The following is a 26,715-nucleotide window of genomic DNA, read 5'->3' as shown; positions in this document are numbered from 1 at the left end:
GAAAAAAATTGTAAGGTGATTTAAAAGCAATCCCAATCTAAGGGATAATGTAATCATAAGCGAATATGATATTATAAATGCATCCGTTATAAATAATGACAGATCAGTCATCATAGCCACGGGGATTCTGTCAGCAAAAATGCTTAATGGCTTAGAACTATGATGATGTAAATAACTTCCCGGCGAAAATAATAGCTCAATCAATATACAGCCGGCTGCCTGTTCACTCATCATGGAAGAAAATTTCGAAATGAATGATGTAAAATTTACAACCGTGAAACTATATTTAATTTTATGTTGTAAGTATAATCTCCAACAATTCCTCGGTAAAGTTTTATATTGTAACTCAATTTGCAATTTAATTCCCTATTTCGGACTCACATATATATATATATATATATATATATATATATATATATATATATATATATATATTTATATATGTATATGTATATATATATGTATGGATGTGTGTCAACATACATATATATATGCATATATATATATATTCATTATAGATAAATCTGAGGCAGCACACTTTCGAGTATTTAAATGTGTACCTATTTTGATCTTACGTGACACACTTTTTACTCTTCGTCAATTACCATTAACCATTAATTTATTCTCGTAAAATATTTTTAATCATGCCAAATGCTATGCATTTTCATATCTTTTTGCAACATGCATTCAAGTAAATAATTGAATGGAGAGAGGTTAGAATAAGGCCGTCCTGAAAGAACCGCCGATCACTCCGTTTGCCTATCGGCTTAATAAAATCTACAGTAATATTTTTTAAGTTGGCAGACACTGTTCGTGGATTGTACTTGGAACCTTTGGGGTAGTATTTTTTCATATTTATATTTTTCACCAGTAATTCTAAGAAAGGAATTCTTTCACTTTAACGCCTTTTCTTTTATTTCTCATAATTTTGCTCAAACTTACACATGTACAGTGTTTACTATGTTTACATTTTTTGTTGCTGAGAGATCATTGTTTTTTAAACTTTTAATATAATATAATATATATATATATATATATATATATATATATATATATATATAATATATATATATATATATATACGCATATAGATATTAATATTTCACGACTTTTTCGGCGGGTACAAAACTGTATTATAACTGTTAACAAGGATAGACTGAGATTTTTTTTGTATTCATGGTAAAAAGAAGGATGGAGAGAAATATTTGGTGGAAGTTTTAAAAAAAGTTACACAAATAAGGGAGTAAACTCGGCCGGCCAGATTTCGCCCTCACTTTTCAAAATCGAATCGAGTGTTGTTATTTCTATAGGGAAACGAATTTAAACGGGGGAACGACTAAAATAAAATAAAACTTCGGCGAAAAATGGGGGAATTACTAAAAAAAATCTCTCGTTATGATAATTATACAATAGAGAGGGACGGCTTTAGAGACCAATAACGTCAAGACCTAAAAGCCAATTCCTTTGCTTACATAGAGAAGTTCTCTTTAAATAAACTTTAATAGTCTCCAAGATCCGCTGATGAAATAAGGAATGAGCCTGACTTAGAATAGAAAATGAGTTACTGCTGAAATTTATTGCACATCGCGGGTTTTTAAACAAATGATCCTTTATGGCAGAATCATACTCAACACATCCGTTGATCGAGAGATTTTTTTCCTGATTTTGCGAGGTACATATTGTGGGACACGACTATCTTACGTAGGGATCGGTGGCACTGCAACTATATTTAAATTGATAAATGTCATTATTTATATGATGGGGGTGCATACAGTCCTTTTGAGAGGATGGCACTAATGGTTTGACCGAGAAAACCAGATCGAAGGCAAAATAGACATGTTCAACAGCTGAGCTAATCTGTTTGGTGAATTTTTTCACTTATTGTCTATACCCCAGATAAGCCGCCACCTTAGTTTTATTTGAGTAAAATTGTTTATCTTCCTATTCCTGACGCTGTTAATCATGAAAGAGGGCACTCCTTATTGGACAACGTATTTAGTTCTTAATCGAATATATATATATATATATATATATATATATATATATATATATATATATATATATATATATACAGCCGATAATCATTGGCCTAGGATAAATATGTGTAAGGTAAGTGTAGAGTGTTTTCATTATCAATACATCAAGGAATGATAAAGTAGAGTCGCTTTCTACCCCATAGGTATACTTGAATACAAGATACATTTTGTTGAGTAAAATAAAGAATTTGATTACTTCTGTTTGATGATTGTATAAGCAAAATATATCATCTACACATCGACCGTAAACTAACGTTTTCACGGGGTCGTATAGCAATTGTATTTTATAGAATCCAACAAATATAATCAATATTATTGGTCTAAGGACTGCGCACATTGATATGCCATCTATTTGCCGATATATTATATTGATGAAATAATTCAACAGACGTAGTGGCTAATTTCATTAGCTCAATAACGATGATTTCAGGAATGAAAGTGAGTGCTATCTGACTACGATAAAGAAAATTAGTGCAGATATCAATTGTCTCCAAAATAGAAACACAGAATAAGATGCTAATATCATGAGAGCACAACTTTATAATTTTGCATATAATTAGAAAAACTGCAATGAGTCATAGGCAGTAGTTACTATAATAATTCACTACTGGATGTAAAATGTTAACGATTCATTTTACAAATTGATGGTGTGCAGACCCTACCATGGAAAGAATATGCCTTAAATCCGTTTTATAGGACTTAGGTAAGCCATATAGCCTTGGGCGGAGAGAGCATGAAGGTTTGATTTTATTTGCTATATCAGGACGGAGTACACCGTTTTCTTCTATTTTACTAATTTCTTCTGAAGGGTAGATTATAAGGAAGCGGTGAATTTATGAGTATTGACAAGGTCCAATTTAATAATTTTTTCAATGTCATATATAACCGATATTTTCTCACTATAATCATGATGATTTAGTACCACCATTCCTGGGCCCTTATCTTTATTATTACCAGAGATTTGTTATGTCGCAGAGTTTTTATAAAGTACAGTGCTCTCTACACTATTTAAACTCTGAATGGGGTACTGGTGTACTTGCACAGCTATGGGCAAGGTCATTTAATTTAGATTTAAAGTCTCTTACCTTGGTTTAATAAACATAAACCTTTTATGAATGAAATGTGTCAATTTGTTATTGGCTTTTGCGACCCCGTTCTTGTAATATTGAAACATACGCAATTAATCACAGCACGTACGAAGACTCACTGTCTTCCTCTATAAACATGTATGATTTTTTCTAAACGTTTTCAGACTATATGATAATTTATCCAAATAATTTTTATAAATGCATTCTCTATTTTATGTCTCTGATGTAATTTCGCTTCTTTCTCTTTTATCTCGAATATCGAATAAACGGAGGACATTATATATATATATATATATATATATATATATATATATATATTCAAAAAATATATATATATATAAATTGTATTTATATACATATATATACATATATATACATATATATGCACATATATATACATATACATATATATTTTTTTACATGGGGGTCACCACTTATCAAGGCCCAGGAGTCACTCGGGGATAAGGGTTATTGTGTGTACACTAATAAGTGGGATAGTATCATAGTAATACTTAGTATTGGGGATTTGATAAGGTGTCATTAATTAAGGGGGCCGTTCATCAGGAATTTGTTTGTGTTGGACTTGAAGATATCCAAGTTGAATTCGGGGGAGGGAACAGGAAAGCGTCAGAGAGTCTCTCGACCGTTCAATTCGAAGAAAGAAGCTTTTGTTCATGCAATCTACGTTTTGATTTAAGCACGGATAAAGAGTGGGGAAAATTATTGACAGTGGGGGAAATCATTGGCAGTGGTTTCAGCTATATATATATATATATATATATATATATATATATATATATATATATATATATATATATATATGTATATATATATATTGAAAAATTGTTGGGATTTCTATACCAATATTAATATCTATATTCACACAAATTGAAATTATATATATATATATATATTTTTTTTTTTTTTCAGAATAAAAGAGAGAGACTGATATATATATGTATATTTATATATATACATATATATATATATATATATATATATATATATATATAGAGAGAGAGAGAGAGAGAGAGAGCGAGAGCGTTATTATGGAAGACAGAAATAGACAAGACTATACTATATTTTTGTGAATACTTAAATGCATTTTTATGCATTTAGACCTGTTATGTTAATGTTTATGCAGTCATTACTATAGCAAATTACAAGTATTGTCATAAAAAAATTTATACTGTAATCTGTTTCTTTTTAAGTTTGATATGTTACCCAACGATTCTCAATATATACAAAGTGATTGGCGGAAATCTGTACCCATTAATACTATATCAGCGAGCATAAACATTAAACACTTGACATTCAAAGAGAAAGATAGAGTATTGAATTCCGTTATTTGGTAGACTGCCTTTTCTTAATCTACCATAGCATAACGGGTAATTTTCCACGATATTATTCTTTGTTTTTATAATAAGCAACATTATTAAAACACTCACATACGCAATTCTATAATGCTTCATTATATATATATATATATATATATATATATATATATATATATATGTGTGTGTGTGTGTGTGTATTAGGAGGTATATTTGGTTAAATGACAGGGAAAAGTACTCAATATGGTAGTAGAGAAAATATGTATTTTTATTATTTACACCTCCGGGATTTTACTTAAATCGTTACAAGTTGTTTCAATAGATGGGGCAATAACAGTATTCTGTGGATCTCGTCAGACGATCTAAGCCGAAATCGTTGGCTTGAATTGTCTAACGTGATCGGCAGAATGATTTCATTGTATTGTCTAATGAAACAACTTGTAATGATTTAAGTAAGATTCCTCGAAGTTGAAATAATACATATATATATATATATGTGTGTGTGTGTGTAAAATATTTACTTTAAATGAGGTTATCTCCATCTTTTTTTATATATTCCGATTTATATCTCAAAGTAGTATACTCTCTGTGCGAATAAATCTGAGTTTTTTCATATTTAACATTATAAACTAGCCAATCAGAATCGGAAATTAAGAAAATATGAATTTGTTGTGGTGATCAGTATCGGTACTGTACTCAGAAAGAAACTAGTCTAATTTCCGATTCCAAGACGATTCTTTTCATTTTTTGGACAATATAGAACAGGAAACAATAGTTATGTATTTATTTGTGAAAACATAAGAGTGAGAGCCACCTTCTATTTTTTGTAGTAGCACGAAGAGGCCGCTCATTCTGACTAAGTCAAATGTCTATGTAAGATCAATGAAAGTGAGTTACAATGGTTTCCTCGTATCTAGTTGTCGTAATGAAAATATCATGGCAGTTTACCTTACTTACTCTAAAGCCACATTGTGCCTCTGAGTAAAGTCTTTTTGCAAGTAACTGGAGTCTGTTACATTACAACAGGAGCAAACACGTTCCATTTAATGACGAATAGATAAATGCCGCAATACTTCTCACCATCACCGCGATCTCTTTTGTTTTTTTTTGTTTTTAGAGCGTTGTAATGTTCGCATCGCGCATGTGTTTTTGTACCGACCCCACCTAACTAACACTTGAGCAGAGGTTTGAAAACATGATCAAGTGGAACTGTATATTTGCTGGCCTTGATGATATCATGTGGAATGCAGTCAACACCTGAGGAATTACTGCTGGCGGGGGGGGGGGGGGGCAATGGCTACGGTGAGTTCGTCTGTGGAGGGCGGATTATCCAGCTGATTCATGACTGTCAGGGGTGGGATGTCTTCAGTTACTTTGTTAGTGACGATGTGCTTGCGTAAGTATAGCTGCTGATAGTGCTCAGCCTATATCTCTATTTTATTTCCTTGGTTCTCTTTGGTGATGTTGCCTGATCCTTGCTTCACTGGTGCAGTCTTAACCACATCGCACGAACATTTCCGCAGTCATCAGAATATTGGATACTGCTATATATATCCAGGGTTCGTTGATGCAACGTCTGTCCGTCTTCTCGGCGTTACTTTAGACCTTCCTGAATGCAGCGAGTTTTTTTTTTCTCGGAAGTGTCTTTCTTTTACTTAAGCAGTCCAACGCGTTCAGCTGAGATAATCGGTTCTAGTTCAGTGATCTCTGCGTCAAACAAGGCTGGACGCTTGCCAAAGGTTTCCCTAGCAAATTTATAGATAGCCTCATAGTGTGTCAACGTATATCGCACGGCGTATTGATTGAACAGTCATCTAAGACCTCCTTAAGTGAGTCTACAAAGCGTGCGCACGCGTTGGGAAAAGAAGTAAAGGCTATATTTATGTGGGGTCGCTCTATTTGCTTGACGTTGTGTATTCTCTTAGGTTTTAGACGGATTAGCTAAACTAGCGTATTGTCAGTATCTCAGTCGGAATTATGGGAGTTGCAAGTATTCCGGGCAAAAATAAGCTGGTCTCTTCTGCTGAGGAGAATAAGTTGTTATCACTAAGGGAACCAGTGGTGTCGTCAGGCCATTTTATGGTATAGCTTTGTTTGGAAGAATGTGTTTCGTATGCATAATTCATTCAATGGACATAGCTCGAGGAGTCGTTGTTCATTCTCGTTCATCTTGCTGAAACAGAAATGACCGAGTCCATGATTATCTTTGTGTGTTTGTTTTACGGCATATCACCCCTTTTAAGGTGCTTTAATGCCGAATCAATGATTTTGAAGAAGAATTTTTTAATAGAGTATATTTGTTTTTTTTTTGTAAGTCGGTCTCTATTAAACCCATAGTTGAGACCGTGACAGGTACTTTCACTCCGGATGAAAGTGAACCTGGGAGCAATGGCAATTAAAGGGTGGCTCAACACTCCCCAAACCCGCAAGCTGGGGGATCACCATCGGATATAGTTTAAGGTCATATCCAGGACCAGCGATGCCATGAGCCCTGTGTATTCATAGCTCAGTTAATAGTGTAACAGATTAAGTAAAATGCTTCTTAACACATAAATATGGTTGAATACATCAGAGTAGACTTTAAAATGTTAAACAAGAACTGAAAGTCTATTTAAAGGATAATTGTGATAGATCACGTGCAATGGCGTTCTAAAAAAGTGAGGTTAACTAGAAAAAAAGGTTTTAAACTTAAGCGTGTTACATTGATACACAAATGTAGGTTTTTAAATGTAATTATACATCTACATTATGCGATTCTTCTAGCTAATTTAAAATGCTTGTATCACTTTAATTGTCCGGGATACTGTTCTCATTTTGCGCTTAATTCTTGTAAGCACCGGTCTTCGTGGGGTGTGTACTGTTGGAGTCTGGAATATTTTTCGAAATCGGGGATCTGGACAGTATTCCGAATAAAAAAACTGTGTTGAATGCAGTAAATTACATGCTCTCGATCTGTCATCTCAGACTGGTTAGATGCCGTTAATACTTCACTATAGTACTCCTAGTATTATCCACACTGAGGATTGGCCTTTCAATTTCAAGAAAAATATAACTTTGAAATTGTTGTGGTCAAGGTAACAAGTCACAATATTAAGGTGAAGGAGATCTGGTGTTCACTACGAGCCGTTAAACTGCGAGTGTGCCTGGCTTATATATTAAACTGCGAGTCTGTCTGGCTTATATAGCGCCAGAGGAATCCATATTATAAATAATATAGGGGAGTTTACTACTCCAGAACACCCATCTTCGGATATTAATTTCCCCGAAATATAACTTTTCTTTCTCGGGTTGACCTCCATGGTGTCTGTCAGTAATTCGGTACTAGTTTGCGGGGGTCACAGGTCAAATGTGTTAAAAAGTAAATCCAAGATTTCTGCTTCTGGTGAAGTTTCACTTGTCTTATGCAGAGTGCGTTTGCGTGTCTGCTTCAAGTGATTCTTATGCGTAAAATGTTGTATTTCCATTACATAGACAATGCGATCGATCCCGTTGTTCCTGGATGTAAAAGTCTGGGTTGTAAGTGTCAGGAATACCATTAATGTGAGCACCTCCTTTAGCTTTTCGAACACTTTTTGCATTCCGTTTTCCACTTCCAAACCTTTTCTTTCCTCAGTAGTTCATTAAAATTTGCGCGCAATGTGTGCATCTTAAGGATGAAAGCTTCATAGTAATTAGCTCAGTCTACAAAGCGTTGCAGTGTTGTTATATCGGGTGCATCAAGATTTTTTTTATTGGGGGCATTTCGAGCCGTCTTCTATTTCTATCTATTATCTGCTCGAGGTATTTTATTTAGTCGAGGAAAGTTCATATTTTGGTGTCTTTAAGTGTTAAGCAATGGCCATTTATCTCTTCAAATACTTGGAAAACATGACTTCTATGTTGTATAGATTCGCTCTTCATTAGAATATCGTATAAGTATACCATGGAAAAATTAAGGCTGCTCAACATCGTGTCGAATATGTGTTGAAAGATATCTGGTGCGAATTTGATCCCGAAAGCTAACCTATTGATGTTAAATAGTCGCTTGTGAGTGGCAATGCACAAAACTTTTGAGCTGTCTTCATCAACAGGAATCTATAGGTACGCTTCGCTCAGATCAATTTTCAAGAATATTTTCCCTCCATTTAGTTTCCTTGAAACATTCTCCACACTGGGTAGAGGGTAATGATGATCCTTATTTCACCCGGTCGATAAGTATGCGCAGACACTGATATCGTTTGTTTGTTTGTCTTTTACATACACAGTGGGGGCAACTCACTCGCTATAGTCAACATTCCTGCTTTGAGGAGTCTGTCTAGTTCTAAGTCAATCCTTTGTATAGAGGGCTGGAGTGGCATTGTCTTGTAACATACTTCGCCTCCATTTTTGTATAGCGGCTTAGTTTGTCCGAAAAAGATTGGGGAACGACTTATTCAAGTATTTCGTTTGTTTTTCAGCTTCGGCTGTAAGGTTGTCTATCTTTGGAAAAAAAATCTCTAATTGGCGAGTCCTAGAGTTAGATCTTTTTCTCCACTCTGCCCCGAAAATGTTATTAGTATTTTAATACACCCACATTGAGATCCAGTGTTTTCCCTTCAACGTTACGTTAATGGTAAACCCACCTTCAAATCTTATTCTTTCTTCAGTTTTTGAATGCCTTTTTTTCTTGGTTCTCATCATTTTTGGTTTCCGGATTTTCACCCATATATGCTGGTTTATGACGGACAAATCCGAACCACTGTAAAGTTGAAGTCTAACATTCTTGTACCCCTATATTAACCTTTACGTACTTCCGTACATTTTCGTCCTCTGCCTGAGTCCTTATTTTTATACTATGTGCTACAGGTACTTTTGCTCATAAAGGTGACGCTTTGTGTCCGTTACGTTTGCATCGATCACTTTTCTGGGACCGATATGGACAATCCTTCTGTCAGTGAAGTTCTGCACATCCTTTGCATAGGTAAGGGGTTACTTTTTTTACACATCTCACGGTAATGTTTTGCCCCCAAAGTAATTTTCCCGAGAAACAGAATACTATTATCTGCTATAATTATGAACGCCCCAATCAAAAAAGTGTCCATATATCAGCTCATTATATAAGCTCAAATATTGACTCCTTCAGAAACTTAGAGAACTTTCATGAGGAACATACATTTCTATTCACATGCAACGTTGGCAATACGATAAAAGGTAAAAATCTTCCAGGAGAGTCTGGCGCAACAGCATACGTTATCGCCAAGGAATCTGAGTTTATTACTTTTTATTCGAAATTTAATCTACAGAATGATTTTTGGTAGGCAAATAAAGTGATATATTCTGTAAAAGAGGCAATTCTTTAAAATCACTAAAAGAAAAAAAAAACAATATCGAAATTTGTAACTGTATTCTTAAAAATGCGATATTTGTAACCGCGTTATTTAAAATGCTATTTTCATACCTACATTTACGCAGGCATATTTTCTGTACAGGCCGCCGTTGAACAAGGATCGAATATAAAGTTTGGCCATAACAAGTTAAAATTGATATACCCGAATAGAATTGTATTTACATTTAAGAAAACGGCCAACTATATTATTTAAAATCTATACTTCTCTCCATAACTGTCTGTCACGTCCTTGTAAAACATAGAACAAATTATAAAAGAGAAGTACAATAAAAAGAATTGAGTCCTCCCCGTAGTTGTTGTACTGAATTCTCGTAACCGAATGGATGCGGTTTCAATCCTTCGTAGATCTCATATGCATGTTTTCTTTTCTCGTTGTTTTAACGAGAAAGAAAAATCATGTACCCTATCAACAGATAAATTTTTGGTCAAAAAGATTTATCAAATATATACTGTAAATCGAATATGTCTTTTTGAAAATGGAAAGAATTTACGATATTTGTGCAAGCCCCCCCCCAATAACACAACAATTTTCTTTTATTTTCTTGTTTGCTTTCTCCGTGGGATTAAAAAAAAAGAATTTTCACTTTTTATACTATTTTTTTATTATTATTATTATTATTATTATTATTATTATTATAATAATAATAATAATAATAATAATAATAATAATAAAAAACAAACAAAAAAAACAGATAAATTTCCGTTCTGATATCAACAGTTAGAATATTTTAGACATAACGAACTCTCGTAACTAAATTAAACACATGGTGAATGATAATAAACTATTATTAAGCAAACAAAATAAACACAAACGTGGCAAAGTATATAAAAGAAAATCTTATTATCTCAGACTTGATGCTCGTTTTATGTCTACGAAAACTGTTCATGATGGTTTAATCAATATTTAAAACCAGAATTAGGATAAAAAGCATTATTCAGAAACCCACTTAAATTATACGGAGAGTACTGGAATAATTTAAGATGTATTTTATAAAACTACTATTAAACGACCATGTGTATTTATTTCCATGTGGAATTGCTAAAATAATATTATCAACACATTTTTGAAAAAGGCATTTTTACAAAATTACAGAAAAAAGCGTACGTTTTAAATTTCTTTACGTATAACAAGGATTTATTTTTAATCAAAATAAATACAGAGTCAGATCAACTTGTCTTATACTTGGCCGTGCAGAATCATAATAATAAAAAGAACGTTTTGAACGATTTTTATTTTGTCTACTTCTCTACGCTCTTTCGAGAATTGTAATTAATGGGTAATATTTGACATAAGGTCTTTATCGAGGAAGCAAGTAAATGGGATTAAAACAGTTTTTATTGTTTATCCATGCGTTTCTTTGAAAACAAGAAATAGCCGTGTTTACCATCCATTGCGTCATCTGTTTGTGTTATCCTCTTTCATAAGTGGGTGATGTTATTTCAAAACCCAACGTGTGTTTATTAAGTAATATCTATAATAAAAATATAAAAAAATATTCCTTCGCTGACCTCATTTGCAGGAAGCACCTCTGCATTTTCCGTTAATGTGTATTGGATATATTTTAATAGTGTGGAATTAAGATAGTTGAAGTGCATTTACTCTACATTTTATTTTGGTATATATATATATATAAATTTTTTTTGGTTTCGCGCGAAAAAATTTTTTTTTTCAATTTTCACCTCAAACAAGGCACAGTGCCACTGGTACTATCAGGGGCATAATTTGCAGGGACACTATGAAGGGGAATGAGTAGAAAGATGTTGGATCACATTACACTTGAACTTCTACATACCAGTACAGTTGGGAAAGCAGACTCCCGAAAGGGAATTTCAAAGACCTGCAGTTCTGGGGAAGAAACTATTGGAGTAAAAGGTTTTCTTGCACCTAGGGATCTCTATTGTCAATGGGTGAGACTTAGTGGCTTATCGGGTTTGTCGGGGGTAGTTACGCCAAGAAGGTACAAGTGTTTGCAGTTCGTCAGGGCATTCGCCATTAAAGTATTTGTAGAACAGCCAGAGTGATGCAACATCTCGTCGATGGGACAAAGGCTGAAGCCAGATGTCAGTTCAGGACCCATCAGGTTGGCGACTCTCTTTTGAACCCTGTCCAGGAGCGAGAGACAAGCAGCAGATGAACGAGCCCAGATGTGGCAACCGTACTTCATACATGGGGGAATTGTGGCCTTATAGATGTGCAGGATACTTTCAGGCGTAAGTAGCTTTCTATCACGGTAGAGGGAACCAACCTTTATCAGCAGCCTTGGCAATGCTATCGATGTATCTATTCCAGTTCATATTCCCTGTAAACTGTATTCCGAGGAGTTTAAAAGAAGTAATTTCTTGTAATGTGTTCTTGGCCATTCTTATTGGTGGCAGAGAAGGTCTGTTTTAGTTATTGAAGCAAACGAGCTTAGTCTAAGCAGCATTGAATGTGTCCATCAATTTTTGTCTCCAACGACATTACACACTCAGGTAAATATCAAAATGAATCATTAATAAACCCAACGATTCGCCGCCTATCTAATATCGCTACTGTTTTTATTGATTAACTCCTTTACAAAAAGTACATTGTTATTGAAGTTCTACTGTCTTAAAGCTATTGGTTTAAGAGGACTTGCACATTGGAGTACGAGAACATTTCAACAAGCGACAAGTGTTATGTAATTGGGAACACAATAAATGATGTGTTATCTATCTGTCTGTCGATTTATATATATATATATATATATATATATGTGTGTGTGTGTATGGCATCGATATATCTATCGACCTAGTTATCTATTTATCTTTGTATCTATTTATCTATCGACTATCGATTTATCTATATGACTGGCGTGGTGAACGGGGAGGTGTGATCTGTGATTATATATTATTATTGAAAACATGTAAATCACATATATCTTTGTGAGCGATCACAGAGTGTCTGATAGCTGACCTGGAAGAAAGTATTTGTTATCACTTGTTCTAGTTAGCTGAGGTAATAGTGTATGATGGAATTTGGACGATAACAGATGATGGCCTGAAAGGAGTCTCCTCTCCAAGTGGAGGAAGCGTCTCAGTCGTGGGACCTGTAAGAACTTGTCATTCAAATCGCTCCTCTACTCGAAGACATGCGTAGGAGTGGATAAACGTTATAAGAATAAACAACGTCTTGATATGTCTGTTTAAAAGTCTTCATTTACACAGAATAAGTCTCCCCAAGAATTGCAAAAAAATCTTCCAGAGACCAGAAGAAACCAGTTATGCCAGTATGTCTTCGCGTTATATGTCAATACGCACACATGCACTGTAAGATACACTAATAACAATCATGCTAGGGTTAACAGGGTTAATCATACCTAAAGAAAATTTTAACACACGTTCACTGCAAGAGGATAGAGCTAGGATTCAATTAGTGAGCAATTAGGAATTTAGTGACACGTACACACATTCAGATGAACCCCTCGTCACATACATACACAGTATTTCTATACAGATTATATACAACATATGTCAAGTTGATCCGTCCATTATACAACACAAGAAGTAATTCTGGATGTACTTGTAAATAGATGTGTGTTGTTTCACTAAAAAGAAAGTAAAGATAGTTGTCTGTATCTTTGTCTCTGCGAATATCTGTATACAACGTGTGGGTCTTGGGAGGTGACATCTAACGGCTATGTTACATTGTAATTTGGTGCTACTTCTTCGGTAACAATGTATGTTCTTGTAAGTGTTAGCTGTTAAAAACATATTGACGACCCAGTCGCGATCCGATCTTTCGATGGTCAATTTATATCCTACGCACGAGCTTAAATTGTTTTCAGTTCTATAGGATATTCTGTGATATTTTCCTATGTGAAACTACTTGGAAATATATTTCCCTACATCTATTTGATAGCAATGAATATATTCGATAATTTTATCAGGTATTTTGCTAGCATTACATTTAATTGTTTATATACGGATTAAGAAGACGGTCAACATCGAATATATAATCTTATCAACTTAGGAAGTGTTGATTGATAGCAAATAACAATTAATCAGACAAAGCAATTCTCAATGATTTTCCCTTTGAATATTTTAGTAGATTCATACTTATGTCAGGTAAGAATACGTTTCAATTATCAACTTAAATGTCTGTTTATGTTGTTCATACACTTTTTCTTGTATATATATACATATATATATATATATATATTATATATATACCGCTTACAAACTATAAAAGTTTTTAAAGATATATTACAAAAGCAATTGTCTTTAATTAAGATTATATCAATATAAAGGGAAAACAATTCATTGGTTTATTAATTATGTGAACAGTTTTGGAATTTCTTGTGTCCCTTGATAATAGCTCTCGTCCTGTTGTTCGTTGGGTATAGTATTGATTTTTATATACATCCTCCTTACACAAACACTCATATATTTTATTACATTTATTTTTTTGTAGAAATAATACTTTAAGAAATCGTATGCGATAAACACTGAGTGTCGTCAAATATTATTTATTCTTTTGCTTGAAGTATCGTGTTTAAAACACTTAATATACGGAGGTGTACTGCTATATTTTCATTTATTACAAACCGTAAACTACCCATCGAATACACGCTATTTTTTTCATAGTAATACAAATTTAAATTGCTCTAGGGATAACAACGCTGATATTATTGCCAGTAATCTATGTATTTACGTATATTCTTTTTTAAAGTCGACAAAATCGCAATAATTTATTTTGCTACTGAAGCTAAATTCTGCAAGTTTATTCTGTGTTCATAAACAGAACCATTATTATATTCACTATCATTTAATGATTTTATTTCCATCACATTACTAATCTAGCCGGAGGCCTAGCATTGCTCTCTCGCACAATACGCTTAAACATGACATTTTAATTCATGCATATTACGTATGTATGATTAGAGAAACAATCCTCTATTAATTATTGTATATTACGAGGAATAATTAGCCCGGTTGAATAATTCGAAATAAATAAATAATGATAATGCCGTTCATCATTCTCTGACTGTTTTAAATACCCCAGTTTGAATAGGAATTCCTTGGAAAGTCACGCCTGATTAATATTTAATTCTAAAATATGCAAACGAAGAAATGATTTGCGAATATTTTAATTTGTAACATTTCTGTTATCATTAATTGAATTCATTAAAAAGAAAAAAAAAGAAAATTAAATTGTTAGGTGCACTCCGGTATGGACATGGGATAGTTCCATCTATAGTTGAATGTTCTACCACAGAGCTTTATCATGTCAATACAGTTTTTAAGAGGATTGTATTTTGTTAACATTGTTTTTATCTTCTTAGCCGGTGTAAAATATTCCCTTGTACAATATTCTCGTGTAAAATTTGTGTTTTACTTATAAGACATGTTATCTATAGAATCGGATTTTTTTATGTTCGATACTTGTAGGGTCAATTTCCGTGACAAAAAATATATCTGGACAGTGCTAGACATAACATTACGTTTGTGTGATATTTGAGAAAGACAGGCCCGGTCGTTTCGTAAGGATGACCTCACGCAAAGAGAGTTAGATAAAAACTACATAATGCCTCCGCCAGATACAGTAGAACCAGTGAGACAGCTCAGTATCATTGCAAACTGGATCATATGCCGGTATCCTAATTTATTTTTCATCATAAATGCAATTGTTTTGTTTGGGCTTTAACAAAGACGTTTGATGTATTGTGAGATAAAATATAAACATAGCCAGTCAACAAATTCAGCATGCATGCCCCCCATAAAATACCCCTCAAAATGGGTTGTTTTTATTAGCCTTAAACGAGACCCTGAGGGACACCGACCAGTTATTTTGAAGTATAGACAAACAAAATTATATAGAAATCAGTTAGTTACAACTTTTCATAAAGGTTTATAAAATCCAAGGCATCCCTTTTTTTAATAAACAAAAAAAGTGTCAATTTTAGAAAGTTTAACCCGAAAACTACTAGGGAGGCAACTAGAGTTTTCTTGGAAAAATGCGTTCAGCTATTTTCTTACTTATATCATGTGTAAAGTTTGGTCAAAACCTCAAAATTTCCAAGTAGTAGATATTGAGAATATTGCGGACAAACGAACGGATGAACAGACGAATGTACGAACGGACGAGGGTGGATTTACAGGTCAACGCTCATCTCGTCGGTGAACCAATAAGTACTTCTTCCTCGTTGAATGTGCCTCGTAGTAATAAGCTATGTTCAGCAATATTGGTGGGATCACAGCAAGAAAAGTGTTAGGAATTGAAAGACCCAAAACAATCGACGATCTGCTGTATGACATCAACATCAAAGTTTTCAATTATATTACGTCCCTCTTCAGTACACTATTATATATTATACTATGTGTGTGTCATTAGATTCTATAAATAGCAGATTGAAATAAACCTGCTGGTTTTAACTAATTAACTAATTAACAAGTGGTAGTAATAGCATCTGAAATATATATGCGATATTTTTGTGTACGATATTTTACATATATGGCCAGAATCTTTATCTTTGTCATATTCCTTTTCTGATTGCGTATAACATACTTGCTTCTATTATAGACACACATAATGTTACGAATGAAAATTGTATGACATATCAAATATTGGAACTTTCTTAAATTTAAATAGATTATGTAATATATATTCATAAAATAATACCGTTTCCATTACAAACAATTATATTTACACATTATGTTTAACTAGCCTTTTGTGTCCCGGCGTTGCCTAGAGGTTCATAGTAAACAACGACAACCCAATGCTGAATCAAGCAAGAATTAATAATGAATAATACTCAATAGGTCGATATTAGCAATGTATAAACGAAGGTATGTAATAAAAAGGATAATCCTACTACTAATGATAACTTAAAATAATACATTATTAATAAGAGTAAAAATCAAAAATAGAGTAATAATGGTGGTAAGGATAAGTGTAATACTGCGTAAAATATACGAATAATAATGATACTTATACTAAACTCATAATGAAACTAATAGTAATTATATTAACTAGGAAAATATTTAAGGTAATGTTAATAAACTAACCAGCAGTGCTAATTGTAATATTAATGACAGTAATACTAATAATAACAATAATATTAATTGTGGCTGTAATAAAGTAAAAATAGAAAGATTTAAAATAATCATAATGAAACTAACCAATGTATTAATAATAAGATTACTAAAATTACTACTAATCATTATGTTAAATAGAATTATACAGTAAAATATAAAACACAGAAACATGAAAAATATAGAAAAAATGTTGCGATTAACAAAATATTACCAATAGAAATAATACTAAATTTACTGCCAGCAGAACCAGTAATAATAATAATAATAATAATAATAATAATAATAATGATAATGATAATGATAGTGATAATAATAATAATAATAATAATAATAATAATAATAATAATAATAATAATAATAATAATAATAATACAATTTCTGGTTTCGTTTATGAACGTCTCTCTGAAAAGGGATGGGATTCATATCCAGAGGATTTCCATTAATCCCGGCTTCAAACCAGGAGCTTCAAGGATGTTGGTGGTAGCTATAATTGCAGTGGTTTGAAGGCCGCCTAAAACATCGGGGATTTGTAGTTTTTTTTCAATTGCCCTTCTAATTATAATAATAATAATAATAATAATAATAATAATAATAATAATAATAATAATAATAATAATAATAATAATGTAACAAGCCGCGTGTGCTTGATCCTCTTCTAATTCTGCATGTGAGATGACGCCACAAAAATTATGGAAGACATGATGAATGTGAGAAGCATGAAAGACCAACGTCGCCCTCACATTTTCGTCAAGTGTCAGAATAATGGTTGGGGCATAAGTTAGGGGGTAAAAAGTGTCATTTTTGGAATTTGGGGAATTTATGACCCCTTTCTCTTACCCCTGAGAATGCCGAATCCCAGTGAAAATAGGCATACGGTATAGTCTCACGCCTTAAGACATGTATATTTGAATCCAGTACCATGGAAACCCACTATATAGACATACACCCCTATATTTGTGTAATTTGAAAAAAATAGCTTGAAAAAGGCATGTTTTAGGAGCCATAAAAGTCCCAGGGGGATGCGAACCAGAATTTTGCCAGGGGCATCCATACTTAATTTATATGAAAAACAATAGCCTTCATATTTTGGGCAGCTTTCAGGAAAATCTAAAGAATGGATCAAACGCTATGTTCCAAAACACGTCATTTTTTTTTCAATTTTTGACCTCTTTTTAGCCTCTGGGGACGCCGAATCCCAGTGTAAATAGATAACTGTGGGGTTTCAGGCGTTAACACATGTATATCTGAGTTGACCACCGTGAAAAACAACTATATAGTTAGACATATAACGTTTTTATTGAGGAATACTGAGAAATAAGCCTAAATATGCGTTTTTAGCATCGAAAGCCCCTGAGGACGCGAACCAGAAGGTAGCCAGGGCATCCACGCTGAATATATATTTAGAACAATAGCGCTGCACAAATTGGAGAAATTTCAGAAAAATCTAATAGATGGATAAAAAGTTATGATGTAAAAGTTTAATTTTTGGCCATGTTGGGGCATTTTTTCATCCCTTTTGAGCCTCTGGAGACGCAAGGGAAATATTTACCATGTTTTTTTTACTGGGAATATAGTTTTCATCAAATGCAAGTTGTGGAAAAATTTAAAGAGGAAAAACTAATGAACGGTTATCTGTCAAGCGTTCGGAATAACGGACGCACGGACGCCACTTTATGCATACGTCCCTCTCCGATAAATTGAGGGACCATTTAATTATAATAATAATAATAATAATAATAATAATAATAATAATAATAATAATAATGCAAATAAAAATATACTTAGTAGTAAAAATATTAACAATATAAACACAGCAAAAGTTCTCACCATACCACAAAGAAACCGAAAAAGTAACACCAACAGCAACAACAACAACAACAACAACAACAATAATAATGATAATAATAATAATAATGTTAGAGCGTAAAATTCGACTATCAACCACTACATAAGTATGATTTTTACGGTATGTTTTTATGAAATTCTTTAGAAGTACATATAATGCTATTAAAGAAGATTCCCCTGGTATGATTGCCAATAGAAAAGTTCCAATAATAACGACCAAAACCAACTACAATAAAGCGCGGCTTGTATGATGCGGGAGTAGGTGTTAATGTTTTATTTTATTTTCTTTTTCGGGCAAAATAACTTTTACCATAAATAAGTCAGTAAATGTCTTAGCATAAAACATCAAATTTGCTACGATGTCTTAATGTTAAATTGTAAGACCAAAGTACCAAATAAAACAATAATAATAAAAATACTAAAATCACCAATACAACAATAAAGCGCATCTGCAGCTAATATTTCACACTCAATGTTTACGTAAAAATTACGTTCAAATCATAGTTTTTGTTTCGTTAGAAGATGGTGCCAAATAATTTGGGCGCAACCCGATCTGAGCGTGTTGGAAAAATCAAATGTTTACGCTAAAGATTTTACAAAGTGATACAATATCTACACATTTGTAAAGTTCCAGTTTTCCCAATTCGCTTTCAGTTCTCTGGCTAGCTTTGTGTCTCTCTTTATTTTAAACAGCCTTTGTGTTTCTCTTTATTTTAAACAGTCGCCCTGTGGTCAGCTGGGGCAGCAATGTCCACATTTTGACAGGGCCTATATTTCTTGTTAAATATTACGACATCCGGTATTCTAGCTTTAATAGGTTAATCCCTTTATATGATCATGCCCTATAAGATTTTGTTATTCTCGTTTTTATATACTGTTGCCAGCTTATGTTTGCACAGTTTTTTTTTATATTTGAGATGCAATTATTTGCGGAATTTCCAGTATACTACGCTCCCCACTTAGCTGTACCTGTCTTTGTATTCTTTTTTATGCAACTTTGCTGCATTCATATAATATATGGTTAATCGTTCCGTCTCCTTGTCAACAGTGTCTGCATTTGATGTTTTCTTTTGTTTTGTCGATATTTGCTTTGATGTGGCTCGTTCTTTACAAGTTTTTCTTGTGCTGCAGTTATTCGGGAGTAATTTGCAGGTTTACGAAATTCTTCTTTAGTCCCCCCTATAAACGGTCTCGAGTACATTAATGTGTTATAACTTTTATTAGGTTTCTGGTATATAATTACTTTTCTAGAAGTTTTCTTTTTCTCCTGAGGTATTTCTTTCAAATTCACTCTTTCATTTCGGTTGCTTAGATGGTGTCTGCTTCCAGAACTTCCTAATAGTAATAAGCGTTCTATTGTCCTAATGTCCTAATTTCCGCTTTATCTGGTAGCTCCATGCTTTCTGCCGCCTCCAGTTTTCCCTTCTTATAACTAGTAGTGCTAGGGGTATAATTTTATACGGAAAAAAATGAAAAATGTCAATATATAGGACACAAAGAGAAATTGAGATCAAAATGTAAAAACAGTAACTATAATACTATAAATTAGCGGAACATTTGGAAATTTCACAGGGACATTTTTCATATGTAATATATTGATGCTGGACACTCTTTGGGCGTTCAGCATGAAAAAAGAAACCATCACATTATTCTAGCCCTTTTCTTAAAACTGGATACGCCCCTATTAAAATAATATTGATATATTGTCTGAGCTGATTATTTCATTACACACACACCAATAAATTAAGTCCCATTTCATCATTTTTCATAATTTTTGGATATGTTACTAATTTTGATAATAAAACTATAAAAAACAAGAATGAGTAGTCAAGGGTTAGTAGTAAAGATATGTTTTTCTTTAATATTGAAAGGCAAATTGCAAAATATATAAGGAGAGGATATCATGCATAAGGAACGATAAGGGACTTAAAGGAAAATAACAAATGTGACCATTTCATGGGTGTAAGGGATAAAGAGATAGTGTTAGCGTGATAGCACAGATAAATACAGTAACAAAGACGTAAATGTGAGTTTAACGAAAAGTGCTAAAAATGATGTCATAATAACATAGCGCTGAAAAAAAAACTGCGTACCAACAAACATTCAGTATAAATTAATAACATGTATGCATACGAAATCTCGTTACACTATGCATAAAAAATAGACACATAGCGAATAAAAAAAGATCTAAGATAGAGCATTGTTAAAACTTAGACGATTACTAATGAGGGGGAATAACTATATGTAAACTAATTAAAGTACATTCAGAACAGATCATTCATAAATATATAACATTTTAAATATTGTAATTGTTTTCTCTCTCGTGTTCTAATGTAATAACTCCATATAGACTCTTCAATATTGAGGCCTATCAAACTACTTAATAAATAATCCTATATACGCATGAAACTTAGAATATTTGTGTTGCTTAAAAGAATGACGACGTGTTAATTTTATAAAATTGTAGCTTTAAGTCTCTACATATATACATATACGTATATATATGTGAATATATATATATATATATATACATATATATATGTATATATATGCACACACACCTGCCCACAACTGCATACGCATATACGCATGTTACTACACACACACACATACACATATATATATATATGTCATGAATAAACATATAAATAAATATATATGTTATATTATATTATATTATATTAGAAAGTCCAAATCATCTAAGACTTGATTACGATTGCCGCTTTATTCTAAATTTTGCGATTCAAGTAGCGAGTTGAATTCCGCTGCTTTAAACATTACTTAATATTTAATTAGAAAAGTAAGTATTTTTAAAATGTTCATTTGACGGAATAATTCCTGTGTAATGTCCACATAAATTTGCACAATTTAAAAATGAAGTCGGAGTAGAGCTTTTCAAAATAATCTTTACTGCTTTCCCTGTCTATTCATTATCCATTATTATTGGAAATATATTTTTATGACATTCCGCTATGTTTTTTTCCATTTTTATGAATTGAAATGTATAATAATAGATTATTTATTTCCAAAGAAACCGATGACATTCGAACAATAACTTCCACCTGGCGTTTATCATTAGGACATAGAACAAAATTGACTGGCGTTTAAATAATAAACAGTGGATTCCTTGAGGGGCAGCATATCAACAGCCTAATTTTACAACACTGATAAATGAACGAATATATATATATATATATATATATATATATATATATATATATATATATATATATATATATATATATATACTTCAGAATAGTTTCTATTTAACAATCAGTTGTTATGGAAACGTGGTCCATCATTTTATTTTTATTTTTATTTTATTTTTATTCGTATCTCTTTCTTCTTATTATTCCCCCTCTTTCCTTCCCGAACCAAGTCCATATATCCACTACACGACCTGGCCTCAATTAAACAACCGGCCAAACTTTATGATTCTTGGAATTCTATTTAAAGAGATATCTATTCCGCTGTATATATATATATATATATATATATATATATATATATATATATATATATATATATATATATATATATATATATATATATATATAGGGGTATCTATTCCGCTGTATATATATATATATATATATATATATATATATATATATATATATATATATATGTATGTTTATTATGCGTGTGTAGGTATGTATATATATATGTATATATATATGTGTATATGTATATATGTGTGTGTATGTGTGCATATGTGTATTGTGTGTACGTGTGTGTTTGTATATATGTGTTCCTGTGTATATAGGGATGAATATGCGCATATGTTTCACCCCACTACATACTCTCCTTACTATTAGCACCTCACCCCACTAAAAATAATATAGACTTCTAATGAAAAGGATTCGACTAGACTTTGAATTATTATCGCTGAACCAACAAACAAATGTATACAAGCACTTGCCCGATTCGGATATCTACAACGCTATGCGGATTACTCAATATATAACTTGGACCTTATTACCACACGGATGTAAAGAACGCATAACATGGATTTTACCAAGCAAGTTGGATCTAAAATCTTTCATATCCCTTTTCTCCAAATCCTCCTGCTACAGGACTTCTGATGAATTTATTATTTTGACTTTGACTTTCTATGTCTCACTGACTTTAGCAAATAGGGTGCATACCTTTATAAGTATTTGCTAATATTTTCTCTCCTCTGATAAGATGGTAGACATCGAAACCCTATAGGTTAAGGGGATTACTTTTCTAAAGCATTCTTTGTCTTGCTTAGAATAATAAAATTCTTTGATATGGATTTTAATCACTTCATTTCATTTCAATGAGACTTTTTGAAATTCATTGAATCACAATTTTATATATATATATATATATATATATATATATATATATATATATATATAGCCATTCATTTTTCAGTGGTGTGTGTGTATTAGCGTTCTTTCCTAAAAATAGCACATTTTTCATACATAAAAGTCTTCCACTCGATTACATGGTGTAGGTGTCTTGCTCTGTTTTTCTATCAACCGCCCTCTTTGAAAATGGGAGTAAATATTTTCTGTGTTCTATGTTTATGAAGGCAATCATTTGCTATTATACTAATAATACATTTGGGCATATGCATTTTCCTTTTCATAGATAGATAATTATTAGAGGCATGCATTACATTTCTCGTGTATACTACACCGGATTTCCCTATTTGTTCGAGTCGCTTCTAACACTAAAACCTTTCTGGCAGTCTTCCAACGTTTCTGTTTCGTTTCCGATGTGGCTACTACTACCCGTCTGATTTAAATTTTTTGCCAACACGAAAACGTGGCACTTTTAATCATCTGCCGACAAGTCCGCTTGTCTACAGTTGTAGCAATATTGTTTTTAAATGACGCGGATGCTTAATAATTTCCCTCGCCCCGTTTAACGAAATTAATGCATTTTAAACTTTTGAAGAAACAATGATGTAGTGTGATTGAAAAGTTAATCAGATCCGTAATATTTGTATTTGTAGTAAAAGAACCCGCTGGTTTTCCGCAGTTCTAGCTGCTGTTCACACTTCCGAATACCTTTCTCGTAATTCAAATATTCCAAGTAAGTGTTCAAAGGTCTTTATTAAATCTATAGAAATCATAAAAGGTTTCGTATTGATTAAGAAAGATGAGTATCCATATTGCTCTACATTATGTTTTTATTACAGTCGCTCTGAGGTCTATTATTTGGGCGTATGAGGATGTATTCGAATTCTTCTAATATTACTTGAATCAATTCGTTTCTTGTATGGTTTAACTTAACCTTACTTTAAATTTTCTGCTGTCGAAACATCTGACACGTTTGTTTTCTGTTTTTTTTTCTTGTTGGAACATGCGAAGAATAATTACTTGCAGGTTTTATTTTGTAAAAAACGAATTCTAACTACTCGGAAATATATGTAGTTTAAATTACTATATAAGTATCTGCAACATTAATATTTATAACTTAGTGCTGTATGTTGAACTCAGTATTCTCAGGAGAACAAATATTGATTAGAAAAAAATTCTTCTTACAGATTTCTTCGCTAATTTATAGAATAAAATCTTTTTTCAAGCACATTTTTGACAACCATTTATTTTTTGTGCATCATTAAGGACACACTTGCAGTTTGAAATAAAGTATGCATTGAGATATTACAGAATATACAGAGAATAACGGTCGTCGTTTTTTACTCACTGATTATGTATTACTAAGTACATGAGTCAGCTAGAGGATTTGATACAAAGTCGGAAAATGGGATGAGTATGCAATCTCTCCACTAACGCATGACTACCCGTGCCCTGAAAAACAAATCTAAGTAGCACTGTCGGTATTCCCCGGTATAACTGTCTCGAACAGCAGGCTGTTAATTTGCTTCATGCAAAAGCCGTGTGAGGAGGATACGGAGTTACCAAGAATATTTGCAACTGCCAACGTCTTAAAGGGAACAACAATCTCTCAACATGCTTCTGATTGATTGTATAAAGCGAAGCATCACCTGACGTTTTCTGAAGTAATTACACCTCATTTAAAGTCGTTTCCTCTCTGCGTATTTTTGCGTGGTGGGGACATATAACAGACGATGACATTTAAATAACGACGACGGGCATAACAATTCTTATTAGTTCAGTACTTGTAGTGTGAGAGATTGACGTAAACAGTTCGTGTAACACGGAGGAGATTAATTATTTATGAGAGGATTCCGTTAAAACTTTTGCAGAGAGGACCAGACAGTTCATTTAGAAAGGTGATCGCATAAATCAGATTAACTTTTGGGATTGAAAGACGATAAACGAAGACTCATATATATGAAGGTATTTATTCCAACAGGAATTCAATGCCTTGCTGACTTTTACATTGCCTTCCTTTATTTTACTTCTGAAAAGGGCTTAGATAACTCTTCTCCTTTACGACTCGACCCTGACTTATCTTCCCTACTGCTCGCTCTTATCTCCTCAACTATAACCCTCTTTACTGAATATATTTACACACTTTTTTTTTACATAGGCATCACCTTTCTTTCTTTGTGACGTAAGAAACGTGCGCAAACATGTGTTCCCCTCACTTGGATTTACATTTCATATGCTCAGCATGTATTTTGCAAAACAAAGACATTCTTTAATTTACATTGTCTGATATCTGAGCTAATAGTTTTATTGTTATTTAGTTTTTTTCTAAATAGAAATACCAATTCACTAAATTGCTGAGATTTCATTAACCTTTTGAATACTGGGTTTAGTACTAGCCATTTACTTATAATAAACACTATTTCTAATCATATATACGTTTTTCACTAATTACTGTAGTCTGCCCTCTTACATATACAAAATATTGATGCTGTTAAGAATAGTTAATATATTGTACATGGTTTTTTCCTCACAACCATGTGATCAAATTTTTCAACAATTACCGGATACACATTATACTTTTATTTAGTGATAGTTTTTGACTTATATGCGCAAAACAAAATATTGATCTTTTCATGCCCGTTATACATTCAAACATTTCAGAGCGTCGATTATCAGTTAACAAATATCGTTGGAATTATCCAATATAATTGATGAATAATAAAATAACAAATGACCACAGCAAAACCTGCGTATCTTATTACTAGATAATTTTAACGTTTTAAATCCATAAAACCTTTTTCTTTTTCAACCATAATTCTTTTTAAACATAAAAGTTACTTTTTACAAAAAAATATTCTAGTCTAACAATACTTTATTTCACAAACCTATCAGATATTTTCATGATTAAATATTATACTTTTATAAATCTCTTGAAATAGAATAAAGCTTGATATAATTTAACGTAATAATTTTTAGGTATTAAGCGATTTTGGATTGTAAAACGCGTATTCATTCCCGCATTTTTGTAATGAACTTAACAAAGACATGTGTTGTCTTTTTCGTAAAATTATACATAAACACAAGGAGAATGTTTTAGAAAATATCAATTTGACAAGAAAGTTATTTCGGTGTTTGACTTTTTGATCCGATGAACATTTTGCATGCCCCCCCCAAAAAAAAAACAATATTGATCGAAATAAGCACTATCAAGATAACCACACTTTTGCCACCGCGAATACATGTATTTATGCAAGTAAAGAATAAATATTGCTTACAGGTAATGATCAAGTTTCTGAGGGAGTTTTTGATATCGCTTGGGTTTCTGAAGCATTTTCGACGAAAAACGTTTTCGAGATACTTGGAATAAGGTAGTCGTTTGATGAGATGTCTGCAGAGTATGGCGGAGGAGACAGTGTTGTAGGCTAATTCCTTCAACTTCTTGGGGTCGTTTTAGCAACGGGCGGTCAGGCAGTGTCGTTGAGAATAATTGGGCTTTATGTTGACTAATGCTGGGTGTTGTTGCCGCAGTTTCTGCGAAAGTTGTTCACAGTACTTCTATGGTGTAATGATTTCGCCTGCATTTAAAAAAACTGTATCAGATGAGTCCGTTTACAACCAAAAACTAAACGTTTTCTCTTGGTGCAACTCTGGTATCGG

The 26,715-nt window shown here is 32.6% G+C and overlaps 1 protein-coding gene across 14 annotated transcripts in view; it reads left to right on the top strand.

Moving 5' to 3' along the window:
• The window catches only part of LOC145297622 (FMRFamide receptor-like), a 1,184,367-nt gene that overhangs the window by 481,459 nt on the left and 676,193 nt on the right, over positions 1-26,715 (top strand). For 2 of the 14 annotated variants that reach the window (XR_013870285.1, XM_080143700.1), the window contains exon 3: positions 23,712-23,791. The exons of the other annotated variants lie outside the window; for them this stretch is intronic. The gene's annotated coding sequence lies outside the window, so the exon portion shown is untranslated. The remainder of the gene's footprint in view (positions 1-23,711; positions 23,792-26,715) is intronic. 14 annotated transcript variants of the gene reach the window in all.

The sequence above is a fragment of the Euprymna scolopes genome, chromosome 18, assembly GCF_053919585.1.
Source record: "Euprymna scolopes isolate OS-2025 chromosome 18, ASM5391958v1, whole genome shotgun sequence".
NCBI lineage: Eukaryota > Metazoa > Mollusca > Cephalopoda > Sepiida > Sepiolidae > Euprymna > Euprymna scolopes.
Note: the sequence above shows the minus strand (reverse complement) of the source record. Positions and strands in the feature narration are given on the sequence as shown.